The sequence below is a fragment of the Monodon monoceros genome, unplaced genomic scaffold (assembly GCF_005190385.1).
Source record: "Monodon monoceros isolate NGI ecotype Baffin Bay Population unplaced genomic scaffold, NGI_Narwhal_1 Super_Scaffold_22, whole genome shotgun sequence".
NCBI classification, from domain to species: Eukaryota; Metazoa; Chordata; class Mammalia; order Artiodactyla; family Monodontidae; genus Monodon; species Monodon monoceros.
In genome coordinates, this window is record NW_021703779.1 from 86,573,390 (window position 1) to 86,581,362 (window position 7,973).

At 40.1% G+C, this 7,973-nt stretch overlaps 1 protein-coding gene and 1 long non-coding RNA gene across 2 annotated transcripts in view; one reads left to right on the forward strand and one right to left on the reverse strand.

Annotated features, from left to right (window-relative positions):
* Positions 1-7,967, forward strand: part of LOC114905733 — a 336,532-nt gene extending 328,565 nt beyond the window's left edge. Inside the window, exon 3 of the long non-coding RNA XR_003796325.1 lies at positions 3,749-7,967. This is a non-coding gene — a long non-coding RNA (uncharacterized LOC114905733). The remainder of the gene's footprint in view (positions 1-3,748) is intronic.
* Positions 1-7,973, reverse strand: part of NXF3 (nuclear RNA export factor 3) — a 1,139,741-nt gene that overhangs the window by 719,460 nt on the left and 412,308 nt on the right. The gene's annotated exons all lie outside the window — the stretch shown is intronic.

Sequence of the window (7,973 nt, forward strand, 5' to 3'; positions counted from 1 at the left end):
ATATATACATATATATATATGTATATTTTTTTTTTAAGGAAAAGACATTTGTTTTTTTCTTCTACTATCATTCAAGTGACCCATCAAACTCTGTTTACTATTTCCTTTATATGTTCTAGGTCTGTTTCTAGCTTTTTGGATTTGTTTTTTTCATTATCTCTCTAGGATGAACTGGCGTTAATTCCAGCCATTTGACAATTTTAAGAAAATTCTGTTACTTTGCACTAACTTAAGACAATCTCCCACATTACAGCAATAATTTAGTAAATCTATGCTTGGAGAAGTCATCTTCCATTCCGTGGAGCTCAATTTCAGTCTCTGTTTTTCCAGGTAGCATCTGAATGACCCTAGACAAGCTCCAGCACCTCAGTAAGCCTCAGCAACCTTGGAAAGTTGGTGATTCTGATATCAGAGTCCCCTTGTGAGGAATTCATGAAAGAATAGAGGCAATGTAGCAAGTACAGAGTCTAGCCTACAGCTGGCAGACAGAGTTATCTGGGTTTGCAGAATGAAGGAACACAGTGTAGTGTAGCTGATCCAGAGTCTGGCATACAGAACTCCCTGTGTTTGTAACCAGAAGTATCAAGGTCCCCTAAGCCTCCTGATTCCAGATGGCCTCCTCTGCAAGGGTGGTACAGTTGGAGAGAGTGCCCTGGGTGTTAGGCTGGTAGCAAACTCAGGGGGCAGTAATTACAGGAAGCTAAGTCTCCTCTGGCCCCCAGGGCTCTCCTCCTCTGTGCCCTTGGGGAAGGGACTTCCTGTTAGGACTCCATCTTGTTTGTGTGGCTCTGACAAAGTGGTTTGGGGCTTGCACTCTCCTTCTTCGGAAGCCCTTCCTGATATTCTCCAAACCTCCAGCTCCAGACCCACAGATTCTCTTCACGAGCAGCCTGTGAGGAGGGTGGTGACAGATCACTGCCTTCAGGCCACCCCATGGGTGAGTTGGTCAGCATGAGACCTTGTCCTCAGATCCCCACAGGGCAGGAGGGGTTCTGGGTTCCCTCCCTAACCCCAACCCACAGGACCCCCAACAAGCTGATCCCCCTTTAGAGAAGGCATGCAGAGGGCTCAGGCTCACTATTTCCCACTCTCTTGAGGAAATGGGCCAGGTGGGCTCTGACACGCCCGTTCTGATTCCATGTGGAAAACCTCCCCTCTTATGGAAATGGCCATGGCTGAGGTGAATTATTTCCCCTGGCTGAGAAAAAGGCACAAGTCATGTGATCTTCTCAGGTCTAGGATTTGGAGAGTAGGGAGGGTCACCTAGGTGGGGCGTGGGATTGTGTAAACTAATATCCCTTGGATGTATACGAGGTGGGGGAGGGGCAGAAAACCCACCATTACCACTGAATATTACATTAACTAGTCAGGGTAAATTGTGTTAGTCCATAGAAGCATACTGAGGCTTGCTTTGTTGCCCAGCATATGATCTATTCTGGAATGTTCGATGAGTAGTTGTTATGTGCATTGTTCTATGTCAATTAAATACATTTGTTAACTTAAGTAACATTTTGAAACCTTCTCCCGCTAGCTGAGTTTTGTCTGCCATTTTGTGCATCACTCAGTGAGCTGTGTTAAAATTTCCCACTGTGACTGTGAATTTGACCATGCTCTATTTCTGTTAGATTTTGCTTTGCATATTTTGGCTCTATTTTAGGACATGCATACAAATTTAGAATTTTATATTAATATCTCCTTATTGCATTGAACCTGTTATCACAAAGAAATCTCCTTCTTTCTCTAGTGATGCTTTTTTCTTTAAAGTGTACCTTTTCTTTTACTAATAGGGTTATACAAGCTTTCTGTAGGTTACTGTGGAAAAGGTATACATTTTGCCATTTTTTTTATTTTCAACTTTTCTAGATGATTAAAATTTGCATGTGTCTCTTTTCAGGAGCATTTGATGGAAGGTTTCTTGTCCAGTCTGATAATAGCTGTCTTTCTATTTGGAATACTAATCTGAAATTTTTAATGTAAAAGTAGATGCAATTTGGTTTATATGTACTATCTTACTGTATGTTTATTTTTGCCCCTTCTCAGTTCTTTTGCCTTTCCTCTCCTTTGAAATGATTAACATTTTATAACTATTAAATTGTTACCTCATGTGGCTAGGTAAACATTCTTTTGCCATTCTTGTAGTGTTTACCCTTCAGATTACAATGTACATTTTTGCCCTTTCAGTCTAATGTTAGTTAATTAGTTCTTTAAAACTCCTCAGACAATTAGGGGACCTTGAGACACTTTGATTCCATATACCCTCCAAATTTATTGTCATGCATTTTCCTTCTCTATATATTTAAATCCCCAGAAGAAATTACTATCATTGTGTTATATAGTCAACACTCATTTAAATTTGCCTACATATTCACAAACGTCATTAGACTTTCTTTCCTGTATCTATGTGCTTCCACCTGGAAGGATACTTCTTCTGCCCAAAGAAGAGCCTGTAACATTTCTTTGAGTTTGAGTCTTCTGGTCACATATTTTCCGAGTTTTTCTTACATGATGATGAAATAATGCATATTTTAGGACTGTTTTTCCTTAAAGCATACTTTTTCTCCTATTACAATAATACTGTTACACTGAGTCGATATCTTGTTACTTTTGGAAACTTCTCAACCAAGATCTCTTCAAATACCACTTCTCCACTGTTCCCATTCTTTCCGGGACTCACATTAACCATGTGTTAGGTATGTTCACTGCATCACCTTTAATTATCTCCCCCTCGCTTTTGGTATTCTCCATGTTATGTCACTCCAGGCTCCATTCTGGATCTTTTCATTGGACTTATCCTTCATATCTCTAATTCTTCCGTCAGGCAGGGAGGTCACCTTTGACCCTTGAACCATCACACCAGGGTAAATTTCAGGGTAGGTTTTATTGTGTCCCTAGAGCCGAGCAGAGAAGAGAGATTTAGAGATGAAAAGCCACTTGTCCCAGGTCACATAACCTGAACCAAGCAGAGCAGGGACTAACATCACAGACTAAACCCTGGGTCCAGACCCTTTCCTCTGTGCTTGTTTTCTTCTTGGCTGTGAATGCTGCCCACCTCTCATTTCCGGAGAAGCAGAAACAGTGAAGTTTCTAAGCCTTTTTTAGCACTCTGATACATTTCTCTTTAGATTATAAAGCCAGTGATATTTCTTCATTAGCCGTGAGAACTTTCACAGGAATTTTTCTGGTACTGGGCCCATTGATGTGTTGTTCTTAATTTCAGAGAACATTGATCAAGTGAACACTTTACAAAGAAAAGCAAGATGCTGGGGTATTTACTGAAGGAGACACAACTACTGGTCTCAACAGGCCACTTCCCAGCAGCAGCAAGATAGAGAACCACTAAGAAGTGATGCTCACGTGGACATCCAAGGAAGATAGTAAGTGACGAGGCAGCATGGCTGACAAGTATCAACCAGTGAAAACCAAAACCTTGTAGTTAAATATGTCATTCTTCTCTCTAATCTGGAAGAGTGAGGAATGATGGGATCAGGTTAACGGTTGAGCAATCTTTATTGTAGCTCTGCTATCATTGGGGAAAATGTAGAGAAGACTTCCCAAGACTATACGGACCACTTTCTTCTCTCCACTTCCCCACAGTGCTCCCTATGCCTGGAGGGAGGTCTCACACCAACAACCATATGTTGTGGCCCAGAATTATTTCACATATCACTCAAACCCATTAGCCAGAACTAGTCACATTTATGGCCCCGCCCAAACCAAGGGAATAAAGCAAGAAGTACAGTTCTTCCAGGGGCCTGGAACAGGGGAGAAATGGAAACACTTGGCAAACAGGACCACTGACTGCTGTATGACGCAACTGAAATGCAGAGAGATTGAGTACTTGCGTAAAGTCACATGGGCAGTACGGGACAGAGCAGGATTTGAATCCAGACAGGTATGTTTTCAAAGTCGATGTTCTTTACATACTCTTTTCTATATTGTATGCTATTCTCTTAAATGAAATACGTGTATACCCTTGACCCCTGAACAACGTGGGGGTTGGGGACGCCGACCCCCTGCACAGTCAAAACTCTGCAGATAACTTTTGAGTCCCCCCAAAACGTAACTACTAATAGCCTACTGTTGACTGGAAGCCTTCCCGATAACATAAACAGTGGATTAACACATATTTTGTGTGTTATATGTGTTATATAGTGTATTCTTGCAATAAAGTAAGCCAGAGGAAAGAAAATGTTATTAAGAAAATCATAAGGAAGAGAAAATACATTTACAGTACTGTGCTGTATTTATTGATACCGAAAGTTTGCATCATCTGCTTACAAATTGAATCGTCTGTCCGTCAGTACCTACATCAATACTGTCTTATGTGATACAAAACATGGTAGATGTTATATTTACTACTAACACTAAACACCAAAAGTAGAAAGATCGTGTGAAAAAGAAATTCATAGTTCTTACAGGCATAGGGATTCGTGCATTGATAACAAAGAAGCAGCAAAATGATTGCTTTATGGTTGTCTAGTGTGATGGATACCATTGCTTCATGCTAGCCTAGACCATACACTAATGAATGAATCATTATAAAACTTTTATTGCGTACAGTATCACAGTCATCTTCATAATACAGCATTGGAAACATTGTTATACTAAAAAAACACATACCTGTGGTGATGATAGGCTGATACGTAGTTTTTCCAATTATGAGAGCGACACAGACAGAGAGAGACAGAGAACAGAGAGACAGAGAGATGTACTGTACGGGTATGTAATTCTTTGAAAGCAAAGTTACAAAACAGTGAGAAAACTAACACGTCATTAATTTTTTATTAAATATCACTCACCTTATGCCTGTGTAAGGATAGGCTAGTCACTTCAATACCTGTCTTGTACACGATGTTCTACACGTGTATTTTTTATACCTTTGTTGAAAAAAAATGCACATATAAGCAGATCCACGCAGTTCAAGCCCTGTTGTTCCAGGGTCAGCTGTACTTATAGTAGAGATCCTATTACTTCAGTGCTCCAGTTCCCTCTTCCTTAATCATCTGATGTGCCAACAGTGGAACTGAATACACGTGGTGGCAGTGGCAGCACTGCAAAGCTGCGGGCCTCTTCCATACAGATGAATGGATTGGATATTTGAGTGTTCATTATATTCAAACATAAAAATTAGAAAATAAAGCATGGTGGTAGATGAAAAGCCTGTTCATGGATCATTTACTTTATAAAAATTAATCTCATGTCTTTCCACTCTTCTCAAGGAAAAATAATAAAAATAAGAACAGAAATTAATGGAACTGATAACAGATATGACAGAGTTCAACAACAACAACAAAATGCTAGCTGAAAGCACTTTAGAGAGACGAGATAATAAGGAAACATCTGGCAACAAGGGTCAAGAAAATTAGAGATACGGCACGGAGAAGCCACTGTGAAATGAGAAAAGCTGCCACACTTTCAGTTTCAGCAAAGATTCAAAAGATACAACAGTGTTATGGAAAAGATATGCTGATAAATTTAAAATTTAGAGAAAACAGATCAATCCCAGAGAAAAACACGATTTTCCATGCTAAAGAAACAGAAAATCTTAATATTATTAAACGTATTCTTGACAAAGAATACACGAGAAGGCAAAATTATTAGCCAATCTCAGTTAGTTACACAAATGCAAAACGTATACATAAATTAACAGCAAGCTAAATCCTGCCACGGCTAAGACAGGAAACACAGTATGACAAAGTCGTGTTTAATCCCAAGCATGCCACATTGGTTTAACATTAGGAGATCTGTGAAGTTAATTTAGCCCATTAGTGAAATAAAGGAAGGAGGATTACCACAAAATATTCAGTAAAAAAAGGCCTACAAAAATTGAAACAACCAATCAGCAGTAAAACTGACAATAACAGGAATTCTCAGCAATTCATAAATAGAAAGATGTTTCTTTAGACTGACAACAAATATTAAAAATAGGGTAAACTACATCAAACATCATACTTAATAGCGAAACGTTGGAAGCATTCCCTTTAAAATCAGAAGAGAGACAAAGATGACTTACATGACCACTTTGTTTTAGCATCATACTACATCTCCTAGGCAGTACAGTGAGCCAGAATGTATATATGCATCTATACACATGTGAATTAATAAATGTGTACAAGGGAAAATAAAGCTGTCAAGATAACATAGTTACCTTCATGTAAATTCAAGAGAGGCTAAGGAAACTAAGATTAATGATAGACATTAATAAGTTTGTTGAGTATAAGACTAATATACACAAAATAATTGTAACAAATAGAAAGTACCATTTTCATTCGGAATGTACCATTTACAGAAGCAAAAATTATAACGTTCTATAAAATCAACTATGAATCGGATTCCATTGGCAACTCTTCTGACATACATGAACACTCATGAGCTTTCCTGTTCTTTAGTGACCAAAAAGCTAAAAACATGAAACCAGTGTGTGTGTGTATGTGTGTGTGTGTGTATGTGTGTGTACACATTAGCCAGAACCCCTTACAGCTTGGGTTCTAAATGGGATATCGGTGGTGTCAAGCATATGCACCATCCTGAGACTTGGAGGCGTAACTGAATGACATGGGAGCCACGTATGGCTCAGTGACGTGGTCAACTGTGTATGATGGGAGGGGTCTCTGGTTCTTATGGAGCAGGCACAGCAGAGTGCCTGGAATGCATACATGTCAGTTAGCACACAGGCAGCAGTGGTGTTTCAGCTATAGCAGTCCCAAAGCGTGAGTGGACTTCCCCTGGATGCATAGCATCCAAGCCGGCTTTTCTGGCCCTCACAGAGTTTTTGTCAGCTATGGAATATATTTTATTAACAGTGTCTTATTTTTATAAAATAGCTATTAGAACGAATAGCTGGCATAGGCAAGTGGGAACTTTGATTGAAAGAGTACTTGACACCAAAAGTGGTTGCAAGCCAAGGGCCCTGAAGGAAGTGGGAATCTGAGGAAAGTTATTTTGCTTAGGTGGATCTGAAGACAGTAAGGATCCAACTGGCATTAGAGGATGAAATATTGGTGTTCCACGGCACACAACGGTGAAACAGTTACAGGAGTTGTCGCCTGTGGTCACTTGAATGAAATGCCTTTGAAGTCAATGTGTCGGTGGACCAAACAGATGCTGTTAGGGACTCAGAGGACGCTCCCTTCCCCACAGCACTGAGAAACACATTAGTGCGGAGGGCATCTTCATCTTCGAAGTGTTCTGAAGTGGCTGACTTGTGTAGGCCACAGATGAGATGGCAGATCCCCTCATTTCAGTGGGGATGTTGTCGTCCTGGAGTTGCAGGCCCAGTAGGAGCACTTAACCTCCTGCCTCAAGGTGAGTGCTGTTTACCTTAATAAGCAGCAAGGCTGGAAGGGTAGTCACATTGGTTTGACCTACATCAATCTGTGAAGGTGGCTAATTGTACAACAGATCCCGTGGATCTTGAAATATCTGAACATACTCCAAAGTTGCATTTGATCAGTGTGAAAATAAATAAAATATAGATAAGTATTTATTTATAATAAAATATAAGAACATAAAAATAAATAAATCAAGCTCTAGATCTGGTGACTCGAGCTATCGTGATGGCGAATGGTAGTCCCTTACTCAATTCCCACACTTGACCTGGAACACGATGAATGAGTGGACTACTAAGGAAGGACCCTACAGTGAAGTCGCAAGTAACTACAGTAAATCTCCATCCCAGGCTTAGCCAAAGGGACAGTCAGCCATTTACCGCTGTTATTGTGCATTTGCTTTAAGGACACATGCTCTTAAGCCAGAGTTCAAAAAACTTTCCCTGGAAAGGCCCAGACGACCAATATTTGAGGCTTTGCAGGTCTTTCGGTTTCCGATGGAGCTACTCAGATCTGCATTGTAGAGCAAAAGCTGCCACAGACACAGCATGGCTGTCTTCCTATAAAACTTTATATACGGGCAGGGACATGTGAATTTCAAATACTTTTCACATGCCGGGAAATACAATTCTTCTCTGGATTTTT